Genomic DNA, 22545 nt, shown 5'->3' on the forward strand with positions numbered 1-22545 from the left:
TTTAATGTATTTTGGATTTACCCCAGTTTCTTCTGTAAGAGGAGAAGGTTTGTGTTCTCTATAAGATGCAGTTTAGATCCTGAACTTATTTCAGACCATTGAATTTCATGGAGGTCAGTGATGAGACACTGATTTACATCAGCTGAAGTTCTTGCCAATAGTTGTGTGGTAGGCTGGATCCTTTCCTCCAAAAACTAATTGGAGCCCATCAAACTTAATTTTGGCTACTCTAAGTTCAGGCTGTCTCTCTGAAAGACCGGTAAAGCTTTCCTGCTTTTCACTTCACTTAGATTTCAATTGTAACATATAATGCAGGCTTTCAATTGCAATTTCAAAGAGCGTGCGATGCAAAGCGCTGTATCCGGACCAGATTGGACAATAGGGTGTGCCTGCATATACATCTGTATGTAATTCACTTTTTTGTGTTTGGTGATGTAAACCACTTTTGATGTCAGGAGCACTGAGAAATGCCACAGAGAACCCTTGGGCTTGCAATGGGGAGAAGGCTCAGCTCCTGGCAGGGCGAGGGGAACCAGTGATTGATGAGGGTGCTGCCCGCCTACCGAACTGTCCTCTCCATTTTGTGAAAAGGTTTCACATGCAAAACCTGTCAGGATATTTCAAATCCTACCATTTGGCTTTCTTTTTCAGGTGATGAATGCCTGTATGAAAGCTTTCCTGAGCTTCCCTTGGAGGAAGTGCCAGAAGCTGATGGAGAGGCTGTAAACGCCCAGTGCCCAGCATCTGTCAGCATCCAGGAGCCATCCTCTCCAACCACCTCCAGCGAAGCTTTCACACCAAAGGAGAGCTCTCCTTACAAGGCTACGATATACATTCCTGATGACATTCCCATTCCTTCTGAATTTGAGCTCCGAGAATCCAACATTCCTGGAGCGGGATTAGGGATATGGACCAAAAGGAAGATTGAAGTAGGAGAAAAGTTTGGCCCTTTCACAGGAGAGCAGCGGCCACACCTCAAAGATCCCAGTTACGGTTGGGAGGTAAGACACTTTGCATTCCTTCAGTCTGTTGAGTTCTCTTGAATGTCTATAAACACAGAGGTATTTGCAGAATTTGAGTCCTATCCTGCAGCAGCCAGGGAATATCTGTGTACACTGAGACTGTTTCATGGCCTTGCGGTGCTTTCTGGATGAAAATGAATGTAAATTTAAGGGGGGGGAAAAAAAAAAAAGCAGGAATTGTTGTTGCTCTTCATGCATGAAATCTGTGTGGGTGGATATTGGCTGGTGACCTCCCTTTCTGGGAAGGAGAGGCAGACGTGGTATTATCGGAACATTTCTGCACCGTTTCAGCTCACTCACGTGCAGCCCTGCCATGGGATGGGTTGAGGGATCTGTTGGTGACGCTGTGCTGTCTGTAAAGATGCTGGGTGCTGCTTTCAGTGTTGTGCATCGCCACTTCCTGGTGACAACAATTAGTATGTTAAATTGCTATTGCAGAGCCTTGGGGGCTTTGAAAGCAGAGGGTTTGATCCTGCTTCCATTTAAGTTAATGGGAATTTTGCCATTCATTCAGTGAAAGTATGTTTGGATGCTAGTGTCAGAAACCGAGCACACATGGGGATGGTGTGGATCATGTTACTTCTGCAGATGCTCTGAGAAATGTTGGTTTTCATGCAGGAGCTGAAGGCCTCCTTCAGTGAGTACTGCGGTTGCCTTTTGCTTTCCCTGCCTTCAGGAACAACATGTTTTCTCTGCTGTTGTATCACAGGGCTGTGGTCTCATTGAATTTTTTCCTTCGTGGCAGTGGGAAGGAAATTTTCTCCTGTATCTGGCATTAAATGGTGGCCTATAGGGCTGTAGACATAAAGAGGTGAGGACGGTCGTAGGGCGAGTCAGTCATCCCCGACCTCAGCCTGGAGGATAGTACCATGCACTGTAAGAACTGCTCTTGCACAGTTTTATTTGCAGTTCTAACAGTGTGCTGTGGAAATAAAGTACGATCTCGGCTTGCCATCTGTGCTTTTCCTTTGGTTTCTGATAAGGGGAGAAGTGTGGAGTTTGTGCTGCTCCCCAGGGCTCGGCTGACCTCTGGGTACACGGGAGTTTCATGTTCCCAGGAAAAGTGGAGTTCCTCTGTGGAGCAGAACCTCACCGATATGGTGGATAATAAACATTTGGTTAGCTCTTAACTGTCAATAAATCCTCGATGAGTTCATTCCAGACTTCCTATCCAGTTGTTTAAACACTTGTGAGAGCAATGACAATACGACAGAATAGTGTCAGGAGAAATTATAGACTTTGCAGCACTCTATCAAGTTAACAGACCCTGATGAAATGGAACTGCTGGTGAGAAATCTTTATTTTTTGACCAAGGCACCAGGAAACCATAAAAGCTGACTTTTAACCACACCGCAATTAAGCTCAGATATTGATAACAGAAACTGGAACCGAAGTGCTGAGACACGACTGTTCCTTCAGGTTTCACACTTTGAAATTTTAGACTGCATTTTGATTTCTGTGCCCTTGGGTATTGATAATATACTGCAAAAGTAAGGACTAGTTTTGATGGTTCAGATATTTAGGACTTTGTAGCCTTATGAATAATAATAAAAAAATAATGCATAATTTGATAAATCTGGCAGATTTGAATCCCTTTCACACTGCAAGACTCGTGCTTTTCGAGCAGTGTTATGTATTTGGGACAGCTGGGGAGAAGCTATTGAAAAGTGTTGGAAGAAAATCACACAAAATCAACAGTCAAACTCCCTCTGTAATTTGGCCACTCATCCATAAGTACTCTGCAGTGCTCAAGGGAGCCTGACACAGAATATTTTTCCAACAAGTGGGTTAAGTACATTTATTGGAATTGAAGGGAGACAAAGAAATGCTGGTTACCAGAGTCTACACAGCGAGTGAAGTGGTGAGCAGGGGAGGTCAAGGCTAAAGGACAGATGTGGGGGATGTGGTAGTGCTGCAGAAGACCTCACCAACATCCCAGCCCAGATGCTCACCATCAGCTGCTCTGGAAACCAGCATCTCTTTGGACCCATGCCTTGGGATGAAAAGGAAACTTAACAGTGTGTGGGCTCAGAGAATGCCACAGAAAGCATGGGGTAGCTATGGGAAAAGGTATCATTTATCTGTGGTTCAGCACAGTTTGGGGAAGGTAAACTTTTCTGGTGTCCCTTTTTTTGCCTGAATGGGCACTTTTATAAAACTGGGCGTTTCTCCTGCTGTCAGCATGGGAAGCCTGCTCCTCCATTTGATGTGCATTTCTCTATGAAACACTGAACGTACAATAATGTTTGACTTTCAAGTACGTTGAAGGAATCACTCTTCAAGAAAACAGTATAACCATGTTAAAATAATTCTTGAAGGAAAACTGAGCATCCTCTTTAACTATTTTCTGTTGCTTTCATATTGCTGATTTACTCTTTTCTCTTACTCCTCTACAAACAAACAAACAAACAAAAAAACCCAACCAACCTACAACACACACACATACAAAAAAGTCATGGTGTTGGGTATTTCCAGCTTTGGGATATTTCTGTTGCTTGTGACTGTGCTCTGTCTGCATGGGTGCCAGGATCAGCATGCAGCAGCCAGGAGGGAAAGGGGAAGCTGGAGGAAGTGCTGCTATTAACTTTTGCAACCAGGCAGGAGATGTAGAAAAATATGCTGCAGAAAGCTGAGGAATGTCATGGCACCTGTGCCTACATCCCCCCCATAGCAAGGCTCCCTATGGCATCACTGCAGAGCTTGTCAAGAGCAAGTCTGAGAAAACAATGTCCATTGTGTCCATTTATACACTTCAGCCATAAAACACACCATGGGACAGAGAGAATTTGTTGTGATATCCTCCTGCTTGGGTCATGATTAGAGTGCTGCGGACCAGTTTAAATGAAAAGCCATAAATTTGAATTTTATCTCATTTTGTGGGTCTGGAGCAAAGCATTATCTAATCAGGTATTGGTTGGTTAAAGCACAAATCGAACACGGGGTCACCGGACAGGGGGAAAGGTCAAGCTTTTTTGCAGTTTGTCACTGTGGTTTTAGTATTTGCCGGCAGCCCGAACATCCGAGGGGGTCAGGTGGCTGTTGCTCAGGGGTTGTTTGAAAAGGGAAAATTGACTGCTGCTTAATCAACAAAGAAAACAAGCTTTTAAAGGATGGCAGTAATTTTTTAAACAAAAGCGAAGCACACAAATGTAGTGATTTCATCATAGTTCATGCCCTGCTATGAAAAACAACTCAGAGTATTTTAAAGAGAGCCTTCACATAGGCCACCAATGCATCTATCTCCCACCAGAGTCTTCCAGAGTGGGGTGAATATTCAAATCCAGGTCTCTTATTGCTATAGCAAGCTCTACAAGTCTCATTCATGGGGACAACGTCTTTGCAGCTCTTTATATCCTCTACTTTGACTTCTTTATTTAGAAAGGTGGAAACAAGAGCAATAAACTTTAATAAATCAAACATGTCAGAGAAGTAAAAAATACTTTAGAGCGTTATAAAGCACCATATAAAGTGCTTATAGAGCAGAGTATATTTTCCTTTCATGGCAGCGAGGCTGAAAAACATCATAGATTCAGTGGAAGAGTCTTGACTTGAGGCTATTACTTCTGAATGGAAATTAGGAGGCTATTTGTTTGCCTCTCAAACATTTCTGATGTACATCTTCAGGGAAGGCTGAGCAGCTTCTTAAAAATTGATCTGGAGCAAAGGCTTCCCACTGGTCAGCAGGGACTGGAGTAGCTGTGATTTTAAGTTTCAGTTCTGCACTCTTTGATTTGGAAATGGTTTTAAATTTGAATGTAGGAGTATTTGGAGGTTTTGGATTCCAAATATACTATCTATCTTTATGAAAAAATAAGTAATGAGTTATAAATTGTAAGGATTTAGGTTTTTAGAACTGGAATCTAAAATATATGCTCCCAAAGCTATGTTGCGATGCCTGAAATGATGGCTTGATTCTCCTGTTGCTCTCAGCATCCAAAGACTGAATGGGATCAGTGGGAATTACTGGTGGGTTTCTCTTGGTGTATCCGTTACCCTCTGTTTTTGGGTGCTCCTTTGGAAAGCCTTTGTCAGAACGTTGAAAGTAGCATCTGTCTCTTGGCATAAAAACAGAATATAAAGCAACACCTTAAGAACTGGGCAGGAGATGCACATATCTTACAACTCCTGCTTAGATAGCTCTACTAAGCTACGTTGGCATGGAGGGAAAGAAATTCCTCGTAGTCAGTGAAATGACACTAGGATGGAGCACTAATTAGGTATTTTGCAAGAAGGGAAAGTAAAAGGAACCAATTCTTCATTATTTCTGAATATTTTTCTTTGGAATACAGAACATGCCCCATTGTTAAACAAACAATTTTCTGTGGTTGTCTGACGCATCAGGATCCTTGCTCTGACTTACAGACCAAACCTCAGCTTTTCCTTGAATTGTCTTCAGGAGCGTTAATGTGCAGAGCTACTTGGCCAGGTGGTTGTGAAGCGGTGGAGTACAAAGCAGGTTCCTTGCCTACGGTTCCTCCTTGTGTATGCATTGCAGAAGCGTAAGGACTTCACAAACCTTAGCAGAATTAGTAATGAAGCAAAACTAGGAGTAAGAATAGGAGTTATCTTATTAGAAAATGAAAAGAAATAATTTGTTTTATAATGAGGGAAGGAAGTACTCGCCTGATCAGTGTAAGGCCAAGTTGGTTTTGCAGATAGTGTGTTCTCCCCACGTCAACAGAACAGCCCATTCGCTTCTGGCAGCCCCAGGTGGGACTGAGATCCTTACCTTTTCTTCAACACGTAGGTGATGTTTTATCCCACTTGGAGTTCAGCTTTGCAAGGCATAGAGCACTCTGGCTGAGATCCAATAAAGCACTTAGGCACAGGCTTATCATCAAAAGGATTACCCAGGTGTTTGAGTTAAGCATGTGCTTTGCTGCAGTGTTAAGATCTCTGTTAGGGACACAGTGTTCAGCCACATAGGATGGAGTTCGTACCATATATCTTACCTGAGGTGAGCATGCACAAGGGTGCTTAATAAAGACCTTAGAATGTAACTTGCAAAAGGCATTGCTTACAGTGCTGCTAGCACTGCCAATCTGAATTCTCCTGTTACTTGCAGCCATGTCTGGGGGTGAGACATGAGCAAAGTGTGATGTCCATTGCATGCCCCAGCTGGTAACAGAGCTGCTAACATCAGCTTTTTCCATGCTCAGGACAAGAGACTGTAGCTTAAATGAACAACCATCAGATCCTCAATAGCATAATATGAGCAGGTGAACCTGACGTTCCGTTCTAATTAAAGATGTTTGACCACAAAATGGAACTGTTGGTCCTTTTAGTTTTTTCGTATGATTGGGAGAGGGTTGGAAAGTGGGGACAACATACGGAGTCGTCTGCCACTGCCTTTGCCCTACTGATCTCTACTTAATTTCTTCAATTCTCTTTAATTCTTCGATTAACGTGATTAAGCAGAGCATGCTGTTTGGTGGGGTGTGCTGCCTTGTTGAGGATTGATGGGACGTGCTGCTTTGGTTTTGGGCAGAGCCTCCAACTTTGCCCTGTTCAGGTAAAGCTGCTGCAGTAGGAGCCGGGGATGAGACCTACAGGATTCACTCTTTGTCTCCATGCTGAACCTGTGCTCAGAAATCTCTCAAAATCAGGGTGTCTGAGGGACAAGGCAGGCAGGTGTTGCACAGCTGCCAAGAGGAAGGTGCCACTTGGCTGTCCCCAGCTGCTCTTGGTGCTGATAAATTGCAGAGCCAACACAGTGCCAACGTGGCAGCAGTGGCAGGAAGAGCTGAGCAAAATGCTGCTCCTTTTTTTTTTTCTATTTTGGCTGGAATTAATTGCATAGCATTGATGGTTTCTGCACTTGACAGCTGGTGGATGCTCCCATTGTCCTTGACCTTGGGGGCAGGAAATTGCCCATTCCATGGCATGGTCCAAAGCCACCAAAATCAATCTGTGGTTCTGTGTATACATTCCCCACAAAGCCACTGAGGTATTAACTTAATCAGGAGGAGCGATGGATCCTGAGGAAAGCAGAGTGAAGCCATAAGGATTGCATGTAATGGGGAATAGGAGCAGGAGAGGGAGCAGGAAGTTTTGTTGCCCCTTCAGGGTAGAACTGGGGGAACGTTCCAGTAATTTGTATCTCTCTTCAAATTACAGTAGTTACTATTTAGAGTTTACCTGAACTCAGTGCTTTGTCCAAGCAAGCAATAAATAAATTGAGAGAGAAGCTGGCATTGGAATAGATCTGTGAGATTATCAAAATATACAGAAAAATCACTGTAATATGTGTCAGATGTCCTTTTAAAGGACAAAACCTGTAAAGTGAATTTAGCCATTGAGACAGACAACATCAGAAAGAGAAATAAAAAAGACAGAACCAAAGAGAATAATTACATTTAACAGAACTGACAAACAATCATATTCTTCCCATTAAATAAATATGTTATAAAAAATTTATTATGGAATGCCACATTATGCAAGCCAGGATTCAAAGATGAGTTCTCTGCATTAAGTACAGTAGATGCCATTAAGGAAAACAGTCAATATGTCACTAAGCCACGGCCTGTAAAATTAAATTGATTTGGTAAATGTAAGTAAGATAGATCTGTTTGCTTTCATCATCAATTTTGAGTGGGTGAACAGGTGATGTCACCAACCTGGGAGCGATAAAGATGCAGGACCATCTGGAAAGCTTTGTGATGGATGGGCAACTGCTTTTGGATAGTGACAGTGCTGTGGTACTTTGTCACTTGGGATGCAGTACTTAATAACTTTTCAATACCATCATAATAAATTTCACTGCCTTATTAATATAGAAATGGTGAGTTATTACTGTGATGGATATTGTAAATAACAAGAGATGCAGCTGTCAAAAGCTGATTGTTTGGGCATGTTTCTTTAAGCAACACAGTTGACTTGGGATAATCAACGTATGTCTGTACCAGCAGAGTTTATTGCTCTTGTCAAAAGAAAAAGCAGCATTATTCAAAAATTATATGAAGTCCATAATAAACAAGTTTAATATATTATCAGACTTTTCCTATAAGTTTCCTAACACAGAACAATAAATCATTTTTAATAATGCTTTTCCATGTACAATAATATCCTTATGCTATAATAATGTTCTTTCCTAACTATTCAGAAAACAGAGAACTTCTGAAAACACAGAAAGGTATCTTTCACTCATCAGGACACTTACAAAATTAGATCTCCCTATTTCATTAAAAGGCTACTTCTGTTATAAAGCCGATGAACTCAAGCCGTTTCTTTCTTTCTTTCTTTCTTTCTTTTTCTTTTTTTTTTTGAATTTTAATTGAACAGATGTAGTTAAATACAAAGCTGTCGTTAAAGACAAAGAAATACAGACAAAATTATAACCACGTGTCCCTAAATACTGGCAGGAAAGAGCATCTGTGGGTGTTTTATGAAAGCCCAGAGCTGCTCCGTGACACCGCTGCTAATGTCACCAGTCTGAGGACTGGAGAGAAACAAAATGCACAGATAGTTGTTAGTGGAAGATGAATTACCAGATCAATCATTTAGCACCATTCAGAGCATTATACCATTGTTCCCCGGGAAGATAATTAAATCAATGATGTCTTTCTTATTTGTGTAAAGAGGTGCAAACTTGTAAAGAATATCCAAAGCTGCTCAAACATATTATTTCTGGGTATTTTTTTTAATCCATAGTGACTTTGCCTTTCAGAGTCCAGCTTTGTCCCTCTTTTCAATTAAATGTCTCACGGCCATTTCTATTACTGCTGAAAAGAGAGCCAGCAGTCTATTAACAGGCAATAAAGTTCAGGAAGCCTAAGACTAGTTTCTTGGGTCAGAGGTGAAAATTGCATACTAAATGAAACAAAGGTGTGTCTTGATGGCTCAACAAGCAGAGAAGAGACTAGCAGAAATGTGGGCAGAAAGAGGCGGTCATCATTAAACAGGAGCAAAGGAAGACAGGAGGCAGTGCATGGCGAGGTGCTTATTAGCCTAGATGAGCACAGTGCTGAGCTTTGGCCTTTAAACCACCCCACCATGTAAAGGTTCTGTTGAAATGTAGGCATTCGATCTAATAAAGATATCACTAAAATTTCAACAGAGGAAAAGTAAAAATCCTCTGCTTCCTGGGGCCTGAAGATCGGGAGGCGTTCATCAGAGTGGTCCTAACCCATACTTGTTTGGAATAGAAAAAATAGGTGGCTTACAGAGTGTTTCCACCCCAGAGAGTATAAATGTGACATTTTATCCACATGGCAGCCGTACCGGCCCCTAGCTGAACAATAGGAGCACATACAAGAGGGAAGGCAGAGGTTATCTCAGTCCAGCCCTATTTGATCACATTAACTTTGCACACAACAAGCGTTAATTTGGGGAAAAAAAAACCCAACTTTAACTAGCCCTTCTTTAAAGTACAGTCCCTGCATGTAACATGGAAAGATGTAAGAGATCCCACAAAAAGAGTAACATTCCATCAGGTGAAGGCTAGAGCATAAAGGGGCTCTTGTGTATAGTGGGTTTCCCAAAGTGTTGTTCTTAGTCTTAACTTGATGAAGTGTGCTGGCAGCAGGCAGGCAGCAGGTTTGCCTTCCCTTTCTGTCGGCTCTTATATGCTGGGCTGCAGACCTGATGCGTAGCTGGTCGGGTGTTGGAAAGGAGCTTTCATTGCCCTCCTGTCTGCTTGAAGTGGCCACAAGTGGTAAGCTGCCTTTTTAGAAATGTGGCTATGAATCTATGTGCACTTTATTCAAAATTAAGCCTGAAGGTTCGTGTTTTCTGGGAGATTTGTGGTTATGGCATTTCTGTTGCTTACAGCAGGTGGATCTCGGTGGGTATTTTGAAATCTTGGCAGTAATGCTGATTTGGTGCAGAAGTGCCAGGCTGCATTGAGTGGGAAAATGGAAGCTGGATTATAGAATAGCTTCAGCACTACTGCACTTACAAAAAAATTTTTTTAAAGCCAAATTGCAAGCAGCCTTCTAGTGATGTACTTTGCACATGGTAAAATGAGTGGGAAAAAAAATAGCTTTTCTTGCTGGTATAAAATGTTCATCTACCTATTTAGAATGCCTGTGTGAGCAAATGACCAAATAGCCAGAGAGAAAAAACCAGCCTCATGCTTTCTTTAATATGAAAACCAGAATGACCCTGCCAGCATGGTGAGCAGAGGAAGATGGTGCTGGACAGAAAGTGAAAGCTGTAATATGCTGCAGCTCCCTGCCCTGCCCTATGAGAAAACTGCACAGAGAACAGCATCTTAGTTTGCCCCGATGAAATCTGTGCAAAGAGGCCTTATTTCTCACTTCTTTGAGGATTTGTGCTCTCCAAGTGCATTTCCCTGCACCAGCTGACTGCAGGCAATGCAACTCTCCTTCATCACTGTTCTCCTCTTCCTCCAATGCCAATCCCACCATCCTGCATGCTGTCCCCAAACCTTGCAGCCCTCTGGGATCCTTGCTCAGCCTGATGACAAACCCTGGAATTTCCTTTCTCCCAGCCTCTCCCTAAGCCATTCCCTACTGCATCCTTTGCCAGTCCTGTCCATCTCTGCAACTTATCCCTGGCCATCCCTTTACTAGCTTTAATTTTTAGCAGCACTCTGCCTTGATGACCCCTTTGCCTTTGGCACGGACCACGTACTCGGTCTCTGCTAACAAGGCTCTGCTTGCCTCTCAGTGCCCGAATATATTTGAATTTCCTGCTGTATCCCCACTTTTTCTGCCTTCCCTATTGCCCTCATGTCAGCATTTCAGCATTCCTCTGTCCTTCCAGCCTTGCTGCTCCCAGAGATGCAGTCTGGCCCGTGTTGCCCCGCACTGCCTTTCCCCCACTTGAAATACCACTGCTTTCATGGCTGGCAAAGCTGCTCAGCCCCACCAGCGCAGGCCCTGCTCCTTGCTTTCACAAGTGCTTTTCTCAAATCAGCTGAATTTGATGGCGTTCTTATGATAAAGGCAACATCTCATTCTCTGTCCTCAAAGTCCGTTCCTTCTCACCAGTGCAAGCTAAGCAGGCTGAAGCATGGTTTAACTAATTATTAGAAAAAGTTATGGCTGTAACAGAAGTTGCTGTGTGCGGAAGGAAAGCCCCGTGGTAGGGACTCGGTGTGTTGGACTCGTTTGGCATTTGCATTCAAATAGTTTTGTGCCTTTTGGCCACCGCTAAACCTGACTATCCATCCCAGCACCCGCGGCAACAAAACGCTTCTCTTTGCACAAGCAGAGGACCAAAATTCTGGTTTTCAGCCCCAGCATTCCTGAATAAAATTTAGCTGATTGCAACAGTATCATTTCGAGTGTGATTTTTAGTAGGGTTGAATGATACGTTTGAATGGGTTTAGAATAGGTGCTTGAGCAGCTTTTGTCCCCATGCTAATGCCTCGCAGCAGTGGGAGTCAGGAGGAGCGGAGTGATGACCTGAAATAGCAGACGGCTCCAAACAGAGCTGGATTAATGCTCACGGGGGCCCTGATCCCATACACCGGCCCCACGAAGCCCTCCCACCCCCTGTCCCCACTCAGTGGTGTCCCCACGCGTGCCCTGGGGCTGCCACCAGGACAGAATGGCTTTTCTCTGTGACCGATGCATTTGATGCGTTTTGGAAACAGGGCTATAGCCGGTCCCCCTCCTGCGATATGGTTGGGGGAAAAAAAAGAAAAAAAAAAAAGCCTTAGTGTTGGGAATTATAAATAATTTGATGCAACAGGTTTAAGTTACCATTTTTGTGGTGAAAAGAAAAGCTTAGCATGATCCAGATTTTCCTTGGTTTCCTCCCATTCTGCTGAGAAGCAGAGGTATTCACATTTCTTTGTCTAACAGTTTTATAATGTCTTAAGAGATTAACAGTGAGCATGAATGAGGGGCTCAGGATTAGACGACAAAAAGCTCGGGCTGGCCACTACCTTGTTTGCACATTTTACATTTTTCAGCATTGCTGAGCGAGTATAGAAACTAAGGAAAGATAATAAGGACCAGAGTCCCAAAAGTGTTTAGTGATTCAAAAAATTCAGATGCCATGTCAGAACTGACAGAATGATGGAGCATTATGTGGCAGGGCCCACTTTTTTGTCTTAGGGTAAGCTCTCACCCTGAGTGAATGCAGATGTTATCGCAGGATCCCAGACAGACAGTCAGTGAAATGTGACAAGCTGTCAGCAAAGTTACACTACGTTGATTTTGCTAAAATATCCCAAAGCTTTATACGTGCCTTTTTTTTTTTATTATTATTATTATATATGTATATAGAAAACTCTTAGCTCAATCAGATGGAGAAAAAAAAGTGGGGTGAAGAGCTGATTACAGTAACCTTCACAGCCGTAATCCTTTGAATGATGCAGACGTGGCTGTGAAAGTTTTCTTTAAGAGTGCCAAAAATGATCACCAAAAGAACACAAAGGTTGTGTTGGCATCAGGAAAATCTCTGAAAGCGCAGTGCACCTCCAGCCCTCGCGGTGAGCCTGATAACCACGTGTCATCCTGTGCTGTGTCAATCCCTGGCTGCTTTGGGTATTTACCCCTGTGGAACACGTAGGGAAATCCGGAATCGCTGCCGGAGCAGTGGGTCTGAGCAGGGCTGCTCACTGCTTTCTCTTTGGCAGGAGATGGGCTGCAGAGCAGGGGGATGGGGGCAACAGCAACCCCTTCGTTTTAACCTCAGAAACAGATATTGTTTATAACTGAACGCACAAGCTGCTAAAATTGAAATGGGAACGGCCAAAGGGATGTAGGCGAAGCTGTTTGAAACAGGCTTAGGGCAAATCGGTGTGAACTGGCTGAGTTCAGATGTTCTGAGCTCACAGTGAGGCGACGAGGATGACTTCTCTTCTTGAATTCTGGATCTGTAAGAGAAATTGGGTTGGTAACACCAAAAGATACGAGCTTCTTAAGAAAATAAGGACTCAATTCTGCGTATTTTTCAATATTTAACTCTTAGAGAATCTGCAGTGAAGTGGTATTATTCCTATGCCTGTGCGCTCGCAGGGCTGTGATTGTTTTCATACTTTGATACTTCATTACTTTGAAAACATAAAACATATTCCGAGAAACACGGATATTTTTACACGTGTAACTGATTATCACTTCTGAATTAGGGCTGCGTCAGTTTCAAACTTTACATAATTAGATGATGGGGAGCAGAAAATACTGATGTTTTCAATCCATTCCATGGGCTCCTTGTTGTATATATATAGACGAGTAGGTTCTGATTTGAAAATGCCTAAATAAATTACGTATCTGTTTGGCCAGAAATTATGTGTATCATTTGTGGAATCCCCTGTAATGGCCTGTGTTCTTGTCTTATTACTGTGAGCTTCAACCTAAATTTAATAAGAGAGCTGTTTATAGTGGCACAAAGCAATGTTTTGCTAGAATCCAAGTTGCAGAGTGTTTGTTCTCCTTAAGCAGAGAAAAATATTGCACATAATATCTGATCAGTTTAGGCCTTTGTATGAATAAGATCTTGTATTATTTGTTTCCATATAGCAAAAATATTAATTCTCCTGCATGGAGCAGGAGAGAAAGGAAAGCAGCCAGGCTCACGTTGGTGCAATTTGTGCTACAACAAAACATATTGCCACGCAGCCAGACACGTCCCACGTCCTGAAGAATGAAAAGCAGACACTTAGAAGATAACATCTCACACGGTATTTTTGCACAACACAGACCTAAACAATCAAACTAAGTTATGCATATGGAGGATATGATTTAGAATATGTTTAGCTGGTAATCGCACTCACGCTGAAGTTTTAAATTTCATCTGTCTGCTCAGATCTATTGTGATCCATTAAGTGGCTTCCTTTTTTTCCGACAAATTGAATGCTGCAACTGCAAGGAGCCCTTTTGTTCTTTTAATTCAGTCAGCATGGAAATGATTTTCTCATTTCAGGCCCTTTTCTGTCCTCTCTTCATTGTGTCAATAAAATAGAGTTGTGCAGAGCTGCTCTAATCAGCTTAGAGTGCTAATTCATTGCACTGGGATGCTATCTGGGTCCGGCTACAGGTGGGCACTATAAGGGGTCAGTCTCCAGGGGAGTCTAATTGTGTGTCTCCTGGGTCTTGTTTGCAGAATAACTGAACTCTCAAACCCTAGCTTAAGGAAGGAAGGGAAAATGCACAAACGCCGTGAATATGGGCTTGCGGGGTCTCTAGATGCAGCACCTGCTCCCAAGGGGAAAGTTGTTTCCATTTAGACACTTTTTAGGGAAGGGAGGGCTGTAGTTCAGTAGCAAATTAATGAGAAACTTTGGAGATTGCTTTTAAAACTTAAAAGAAACGTGATCATTTCGCAGCGCACATATGCAAGAACGAACCACACGTGGTGGTGCTGGTGAGGTGACTTGGGGCACGCTTGCCTCTAAGCTTTGGAGGCAGCCAGCTCAAAAATCTGCGTGGTCCTTGACTATAAGCCAAAAGCCTTTTGAAAGAGTAAGGAACAAGCAAGTACACACGTTCTGGAGCTTATTCCCTCCTTCATGCCAGTGCTGGGGTGCACCCCGCTGTGCCTGCCCTGCATCCCAGCTCAGCCCCTTTCCCACAGATGTGCCCAGTTTTGTTCTGATGGGAGGCAGTCCCAGTGCTGGGACAGCACTCAGGATGTGTGCCAGCACTTCTGCAAGGCTGCAGAGATGGGTGCAGATGGAGAAGCAATGATGTGCTTCCTACCAAAGGCATTGGAGTTTCCAGAGGATGACAGAACTCCCAGCACCAGCCTCCATTGGGGTGAAGGGTTATTTCTGAACGGCTGGTGATGCTGTGTGCAAAGAAAAAATGCTGAAAAAGTGGTAAAAAAGAACCCTCAGCAACTCATAAATTTAATTAGAAGTGTAGCAAACAGCAAGAAAAACTTGGATCACGTTTTACATTCATAAGGACACGAACATTTTCCCACAAAATGTGATTCCCGTGCCCACAATTGCTGATGCAAAAATTGGGCGCTTTTTGGAATTCAGATTTGAGTTACTTTTAAAATCTAAGTCCTGAAAACAAATGCTGGGGCCTTCCCAGCCAACTTCACCCCTGTTCCACGGAGCCTCTCACTTGCTTCTGTGTTGGAAAAGCCAAGAGGGCACAGCAGGGACTGGAACCACTGCTATTCTGGTGCAGGAGCAATGGTGCTGTGGCAGTGTGGGGTGACACAGTCCCCCCATAGCCTCGTCCTTTTCCCCAGAGCAGGCAGTGCTGGCCCCAGAAAGGGTTTCAAGGCAACTCTGCAGGGTGTCAAGGCCCCGTTCCACATCTTCCATTGCCCCGTCTTCCTTCACTCCAAAATGAACCTGACTGAGCTTGGGCAGGACTTTCTTCTGTCAGCAGGTTTTCTATGGGAGCAGTAAGCTGTTAGTCTATCTGGGCTTTGTGGCTGAACTGCCACCGTGGAAATTAATTAACATACCTGAAGACACCCCTGAGCAGGAAATCATGGTGCTACTCTGTGATTCAGGGGTGAATAGGATCCCTCCATTATCAAAAACTCCATCAGGGAAGAGGAAATTAAGTTCCTAATTAGACAGTGTCCAAAGGAAGAAGTGAGGCATTGAAGAGATGAAGAAAATTGGGAGGTAGCTGATGCACGTATCAGGCTAATGATAGAAAAGGAAATAGTAGAGCTTGAAAGGTCACTGACCTTATTAGGCTGGGAGAAAAGTAGTAGATCTTCAAAAGCTTTCACCTATGATAGGTTGACAATGTGTGAAGTTCTCTAGATGGTCAGAGAGGAAAGACAGCCCAGAAAGAGCATGGGAACAAATTAGGTAGATTACAGTGAACTGCATAAATGCAGCATACAAATCTTGTTTAGAAAAGAGAGGAATTCCGGATAGAAAAAGCTAGAAATATTTCATTACTCAATGAGATCTTTTCAGTACAAATAAGAGGTTTTCTTTCTCAGTAATTTTTTTTCTTGGTTGTTTAATAACAATTAAACTCCGTAATGATCCTTCACAGGGTGTAACGTTTCCCCATTGAAGTATTGTGGTGGTTGACAATGCTGAATATTAACTTCAGCGAGATAAAGACAGTGCTGCTAATAACTGCTTCAGTGTTTGAATGTAAGAAAACCATCCTGCGTCACATAGCAAAAGCACTGCAGCTTCCTTAGTGGCAGCAGGCTTTTACCTTGGAACCAAACCTGGCCGGCTGTATTGCTTTTAAATGCTGTTGTAGGCTATTTTCTCCGTACATAAAAACTCCCAGGGTCTTTAAATGAGATATTAAAAGAAACAAGTCTATAGCAAGTCAAACGAAATGCCCCCTAAGCCTGCCTGCTCACCACCTCTCTTCCTGCAGCAGGGTGTGCAGTGCGTAGGTGATTTCTCAGAGCCTGATTAAAATCCTCCCTGCTGCTTCATGTATGAGCCAGTGCTGTTCCTCTGTCTTTCTGCTAAATGGTCCGGTTGTGTTGTTCTGAACTGCTGGTAGGAGAGGGGAAGATGGAATGCAAGGAAGAAAGAGGAGGAAATTAAAAATATAGTGCTGTGCGTAATTCATGCATCGTAACCAGTCCGTTTGTAATAGAAAGATAGTTTGGCCATCCAAAAAATGAGAACAAGTTCTCTGCTGATTAATAGTGGATGTAGCAGCGTGACTTTCCCTTAACGTGAGCAGAGTGTAACCTGCTCTAACAACAGCAGTCTTCCCAAAGCATGCTGTGACTACAGACCAGCAAGGAATCGACTTTTTTGGTGCTATGAACACTGAGGCTGATTTCATGTAAGCACTGTTCTATTCCAAAATTAAAAAATACTTTTGTGAAAAACTGCCACCATGTGGCATTTCACAAATAAGGCAAAAGATGCTTCCCGAAGCTACTCGAAGAGTGAGTGCTTTCCCACATTTGGAAAGAAAACAAACTCTGTGAGTCTGATATGTTTTCTTTGTGTTTGAGACCCTGTCCTGGCACGGATCAGGCCTGCAGGAGAAGCACTGCTGAGTCCAGTGGGCACAGCCTGCATCCCTCAGCCCATAGAAGGGCTGTGCCAAGCCACAATTGGGTACCAGCATTACCAGAGCTGGGAAGGACTGCCAGCCCTGATTAGATGTGCTTTGTAATAGTATTGTCCTGTTTTCACTCACCACGGTAGAACATTTCTACTAGGCTAACAAGGCATAGGGTAATGAGAAACATGCCAAGTTTAAGGGAAAGAGGAGTCGAACCTGTGCACAGGAAACAAATGTGATCAATTACCCCAAGTGTAGAGCTCACAGATACCTTATCTTAAGGCTCCTTAAAATAAGAACTTGATTGTTTCCAAATGTGTCTAAGAAGCTAGTGATAGAAACGCATTAATGCAAGAGACGTGAAATTTTATTACCTCCAAACATTGTCATTATTACTTGCTTCTGAATATATTGAGGAATCAACACAACTCCCCAACACATGACCACAGCAGTACATCTGCAGCTACCTCGGCGTGTGCAGTCTGTAAGTGTAGAAACAGAGTTTTAGCAAAATGCTATGACAGTCTTCTAAGCAGTATTTCAGAAAGCCACCAGTAGTTTTTGAACTGCGAAAATCCTCTTTTGCAGTTTATTTTTATTTTATTATTTGTGTGTGTGTGTGTAAGATTGCATATGTCCTTCTCCTTCAAGACCAGTATTTTATATTGGTTTCCCGGTGATTCTTATCCTTGTAGACACTACACCACCTGCATAAGGCTACTGAACTTAGGTTGACACTGAAAATGGAGACTGTTAGCAGAAATTTCTGACAAACTGTTTTCTGAAGATACATTAGGAGCAGGGAGAAATGTGTAACGGCAAGCTCCTACTAAGGTGTGGTTTTGACTTAAACTTATGTGATGCTGTGCTAGGTTTTTAACATATATCTAGGATGTTTAGGACAGGAATATATTGCTTTTTGTTATACTCTTCATAGAAATATCACCTACAGATGAATTAGGAGGTCAAGGAAAGCCACTGTGGGAAGTCTTGCATGTTCCTTCCATCTATGAAAGTCCCTTGGGCATCAGAAGGAGCTGTGTATGAAGACTGATGGAAATGTAGGAACTGAAAACTTCCAGTTGCATTAGAATAAGTGCCCCAAAAGGGCTTGGTCCTTTTTATATCCAGTGGCTGGAATTACTCAACTGAGTCTGCAGATCAGAAGTGAAGCAGAGCATTGACCCAAACTTTCCCAGGTGTAGAACTCAACTCTTCTATTCCTTCTTACTGTGAAAGGAATTTAAATGTTGGGCACTCAGGGCTGATGCTTTGGGGGAAGGAATCACAACACGGCATTGGTAGGTTTTATCAGTAGAGACTCCAGTTTGCACCTGATGGGAGCTTGCTCATTTCTCAGACACACACCTGCAGCCTGCAATGAGGGTGGAACACCTACATTTTACTGAATGTTTCATTCTGTAGATGTTGCTGTGTGGAGTGAGGCATTGCCTTGCATTGCTGGGGTGGGTTTTTTTCCTATGAAATGTGTTTTCCTCTCTCGTGAGACAACAAATTCAGCGGCATCTTTATTATGCTTTTCTACTTCAACGTCTTGTTTTGTGTTGGAGATCACAACGAAGTTGTTTCAACCTCTTTGCACATTGGCTAATCCGAAAGAATGAGGTGTTTATTATAAATAGTCATTTAAGCACAACTCAAATTACTCAGACATTTTTTTTGTATGGAGTGGTGACTGCAGAGGACAAAGCTAAAAAAGCTAAAATGTTAAAAAAAATGTTTGAGGCATTTAGCCAGAATTATATTCAATACCAACTTGTTATGGTTTATTAAAGTTCTGCACTTTTGCCTGGAGACATTTGCCAGTGCAAAAGTAATGGCTGCTTTAACATCCGTGTACAAAAGTGGAATTTAAGAGATTAACTTGCGTTTGACCTACTTCAGGTCTGCTGGTAATGAGGGGTGCAGGGGCACAGAATTAATTTCTCTCAATTTGTGGCTCTCAGGGGTGCTGCTAAGTTTGAGAGTGCTTGAATTTTAAGAGTCTCCCGGTGTGCTGAGAAGGTTTTGTTGCTGCATGGAGCTCTGTTAGCAGCACGGACTGAAGAGCCAGTTTTATCTATTTGATTAATAGCCTGACTGAGTTCTAGTGTATCTTTGCAAGAAAAACCCCCAGCATATTTTCTCTTCCACTCGAATAGCATTTTTCCCACGTGCACCAATGTTCTGTACCCACCCAGGAACAACAACTTGAAGCAGCCCAAGTGCCAAGAAACGTCTGCTGAACCCAACTTTTGGTTCCAACTCTCAGCCTGGATATTACAGACCAGATCTGAATCACCTGTGTGATATTCCAGTATTTCTGCAGGGTCTGCTCTGTGTTTGGTGTGGGATATGAATGGACTGCTTCTAGAAGGACATAACTCAGAGTGGTATTATTTGGAGCAGTGTGGTTTTAAAAGCTAGAAAATGACTGCAATTATTACTGGAGTGCTGTGTCTTTACAGCAGTATTAAAGCAGCTAGAGAGATTTTTGGCAAAGCAATTTATACTCTCGTGAAATTGGCTGTAACTACTGAATGTACAACATTTCCTTTTCTCCCTGAGTTTAAAAGGTCTGTTTTAGTTCCTTATCAATACACTTCATTCCTCCTCTTCCTTTTAAAATAACCACTGTTCAGTGAAAGATTTCTTTGTGCACAGTCGGTAGCAGCATGGCATGATTTATTCCAAGCGTGCTGCAGTTTATCAAGGAAATAAACAGAGGAAACAATAACATATGTAGGTACCATCCTGTGTCAAATATTCATATTGGGTGATAGGACAAGAGATAAAATGTTTCTGAAGTGTTTTGAATAGATTTTTACCAGTTTATCATATAGGAATATTGACACTGAGGTTTTATCTTTTCTAGAAATCTGTAAGTAAAAGCTTTCTCTGTGGCTTTTTCTGCCACAGCACAGGAATGGCCAAGGCTGTGTGTTTATGTACGGTTACTGTTTAACAACACACATGATATTAAGCACCTTTGACATAAGAGTAAAAATGAATAATAACCACAGTGAAATAAAACAAATGTCATATTTGTATTTAATAACATATATGAAGAAATTGCTATTTGCATCAGAATCCATATCAGCACGTGCAGCACATTTATGCAGGGGTGCAATCACGTAGCAGTTACCTATAAATGTCATAACAGGTGATTGTCCTTTGATTCTCCCCTGAAGTTCACAAAGTCTTTGTCAAGTTTCACTGTCAATATCTTCTTCCCTAAAGCTCTGACGAGGGGAAAATGCAGCTTCCATTCTATTCTGTGATCTGCGACCAAAGCCTGGGCTGACCTGTGCTTGGATCTTAAACAAGTGGCTGAATTTTTATTTTCAGGTTAAAGAAATTCAGATAGGTTGTAAAAATAGAGAGGCTCTATCGACAGAGCCCTTCCCCAGAGTTTCCTATAGTGGGATGCACACAGCCATACCTCACTGCAGTGCTTTCAGATATGTGACTACTGTCAGGAACTCATGAAGAAATCCTTGTACAGTAACTTTTTTTTTTTTAATTAAAAGAATAATGGATCGTTTTGGGGTTTCAGTGCTAGAAAATAAAAACATATTCCTATGATAAGCTCTTAAAAAATATCAAGGTCACTATCTCAACTCTGGGGAAGGAAGTTTACTACGATGAGCTCTCTTGATTTTGCAGAATTTATCTAAAGGTTATTTATTAAGCTTTGCTAAAACTTAAAATACTGATCGATAACAAAAAGTATTTTCCCACTGAATCATTGGTTGAAACGTAGCTGCAGTGTTTTGGTTGTCAATGGTTCTGGCTCTTCTTTCAGTCTATGGAAAGCTTCAGCCATTCCCATGCAGGCTGTGGAGAAATGGCCCCAGTCTGCGACCCATGGCACAGGCTGATGTCCTGCAGGCTGTCCCTGCTCTTGAGAGGGGCAGGGAGCTTCCAGCTCCACTTTCCCTAGCAGCTGCCAACGTTGTCAGCACTGATCTGTCAGAAAGGATTTTTCCTGGTCAAACTTTGAAGCTACTTTCTGACATCCCCAACAAACTAATTGTTGTCTCCCGCCTCTGAGAGCCCTCTGAAGTCCCAACGAGTTAGTGTCTTCTCAGGAGATGAGAAAGGGGACTCACAAAATCAATTTATCAGGCTATTACGCATTGTCATCAGCCAAAACAAAAACCTGCTAAAGACAGGAGAAAAAGTAGAAGAAATGGGTCTCTGAGAAAAGGTTACAGAACATCCATCTTCTCTCCTCTTCTGATTGTTTCTTTTCTTTCCCCATTTTCATACCCATTTCCCTCCTCTAAAAGACACTTTATGACAAGCATTGTAATCTCTTTAGACCAGAGGGGAACCTCTTCTTTAGGACCGAATCTTTGCAAGGAGTGAGTGACAGCGGGAAGGGGTCCAATTGCCACCGAAGACACTAGGCAATAAATCATCCAGCCTGGCATCGGGTGGCTGGACTCGTCCCCACTTCCTGATGGCGACCAGTGCCTGGCGGTGACAAAACAGCCATTGTCAGCGCCCAGCAGCCACATTCCCTCCTTCTCCCCACGGAGGTTTTTAAGTTTACCTAAGGCAAAAGAAATAGAGGCTACAGCATCGGGGAAGAAAAAAGGGAAAGTCCGCTGAGGAAAGGCAAGAGAAGGAACACGTGAGAACGATGCTATCGTTGTATACTTAGTCCAAACAATGGTAGCAACTGGAGAAATGCCACTGTTTATTTTTTATTGGTAATTACTAAGAGATCTTTCAAAACCCCTCAGTGAGACGGTGATTTTGTTTGCGTGTTTTTAAGACTATCCATTTCCAGGTGACCCCTGGCATGGTGGTTACTCTTTAACTGAGGCAAGGCAGTGCTAGGAGGTGTGCGCTGCTGTGAGCACAACAGCTCTTCACCAGAGAGAACAATCTTAAGGAGGAAATACTGGATGGAAAAATAAATGCTTGTCACCCAGATGCAAAGACTGGAGCGTGTTTTGGATACTTTCAGGCCAAACCCAATGATCTTTGTGTTGTCAAGCTATCACACCAAATGCCATCATGAATTTTTTATCGTTTACTATTAAATCACCATAAAGAAGGTTAAAAAAATGCGTCAAGTTTGTTCTGCTGAGAGGCTTGTGCTCTGCTACTGCATGAAAGACATTTACAGATAAGTTGTAATCAGCTAGAAGTTACTTATTAACTGATGAATTATGGTAGAGAGGAATAAAAGTCTGTAGTGGGATGAATCTTTAAATCTGAAACCCCTCAGAAGGTCATCAAAGGATAAGAGGAGCAGAATATTTATCACTGCTGCATTTTTATCCTTATTGATTTCCCCCCAGTGCCGTTACGGTGTTTTCTTTAGACAGATGACCTGGAGAACACTAACCATTTATTAATTATTGTTGATGCTGGGAAAAATGACTAGTTCCCTCCAGGATAGCCCTCAACTCATTGCACTCACTGAATGTAACGTGAGAGAGGAACCTGGCTCTGGAAATTTGAATAATGGGTTAGTTAACCTGCCATTTACTCCTCTATTCTGTTGGGGTAGGTGGAATCTATGTCCATTTGTTTCCCAGTCTGCTGTTGTTCTGCATGTCCACAGCCAAGGTTCTCAATCATAAGAATCATTTGGGGATATGAGAATGCAATAGATATATATA

The 22545-nt window shown here is 42.6% G+C and overlaps 1 protein-coding gene across 4 annotated transcripts in view; it reads left to right on the forward strand.

The window, feature by feature from the left end:
• The first annotated feature begins 651 nt into the window (after positions 1-651).
• The window catches only part of MECOM (MDS1 and EVI1 complex locus), a 165663-nt gene continuing 143769 nt past the window's right edge, over positions 652-22545 (forward strand). For 3 of the 4 annotated variants that reach the window (XM_010716946.2, XM_010716947.2, XM_010716949.2), the window contains exon 1: positions 652-1001. The gene's annotated coding sequence lies outside the window, so the exon portion shown is untranslated. The remainder of the gene's footprint in view (positions 1002-22545) is intronic. The other variant, XM_031555002.1, reaches the window with a different exon arrangement.

The sequence above is a fragment of the Meleagris gallopavo genome, chromosome 11 (assembly GCF_000146605.3).
Source record: "Meleagris gallopavo isolate NT-WF06-2002-E0010 breed Aviagen turkey brand Nicholas breeding stock chromosome 11, Turkey_5.1, whole genome shotgun sequence".
Classification (NCBI taxonomy): Eukaryota; Metazoa; Chordata; class Aves; order Galliformes; family Phasianidae; genus Meleagris; species Meleagris gallopavo.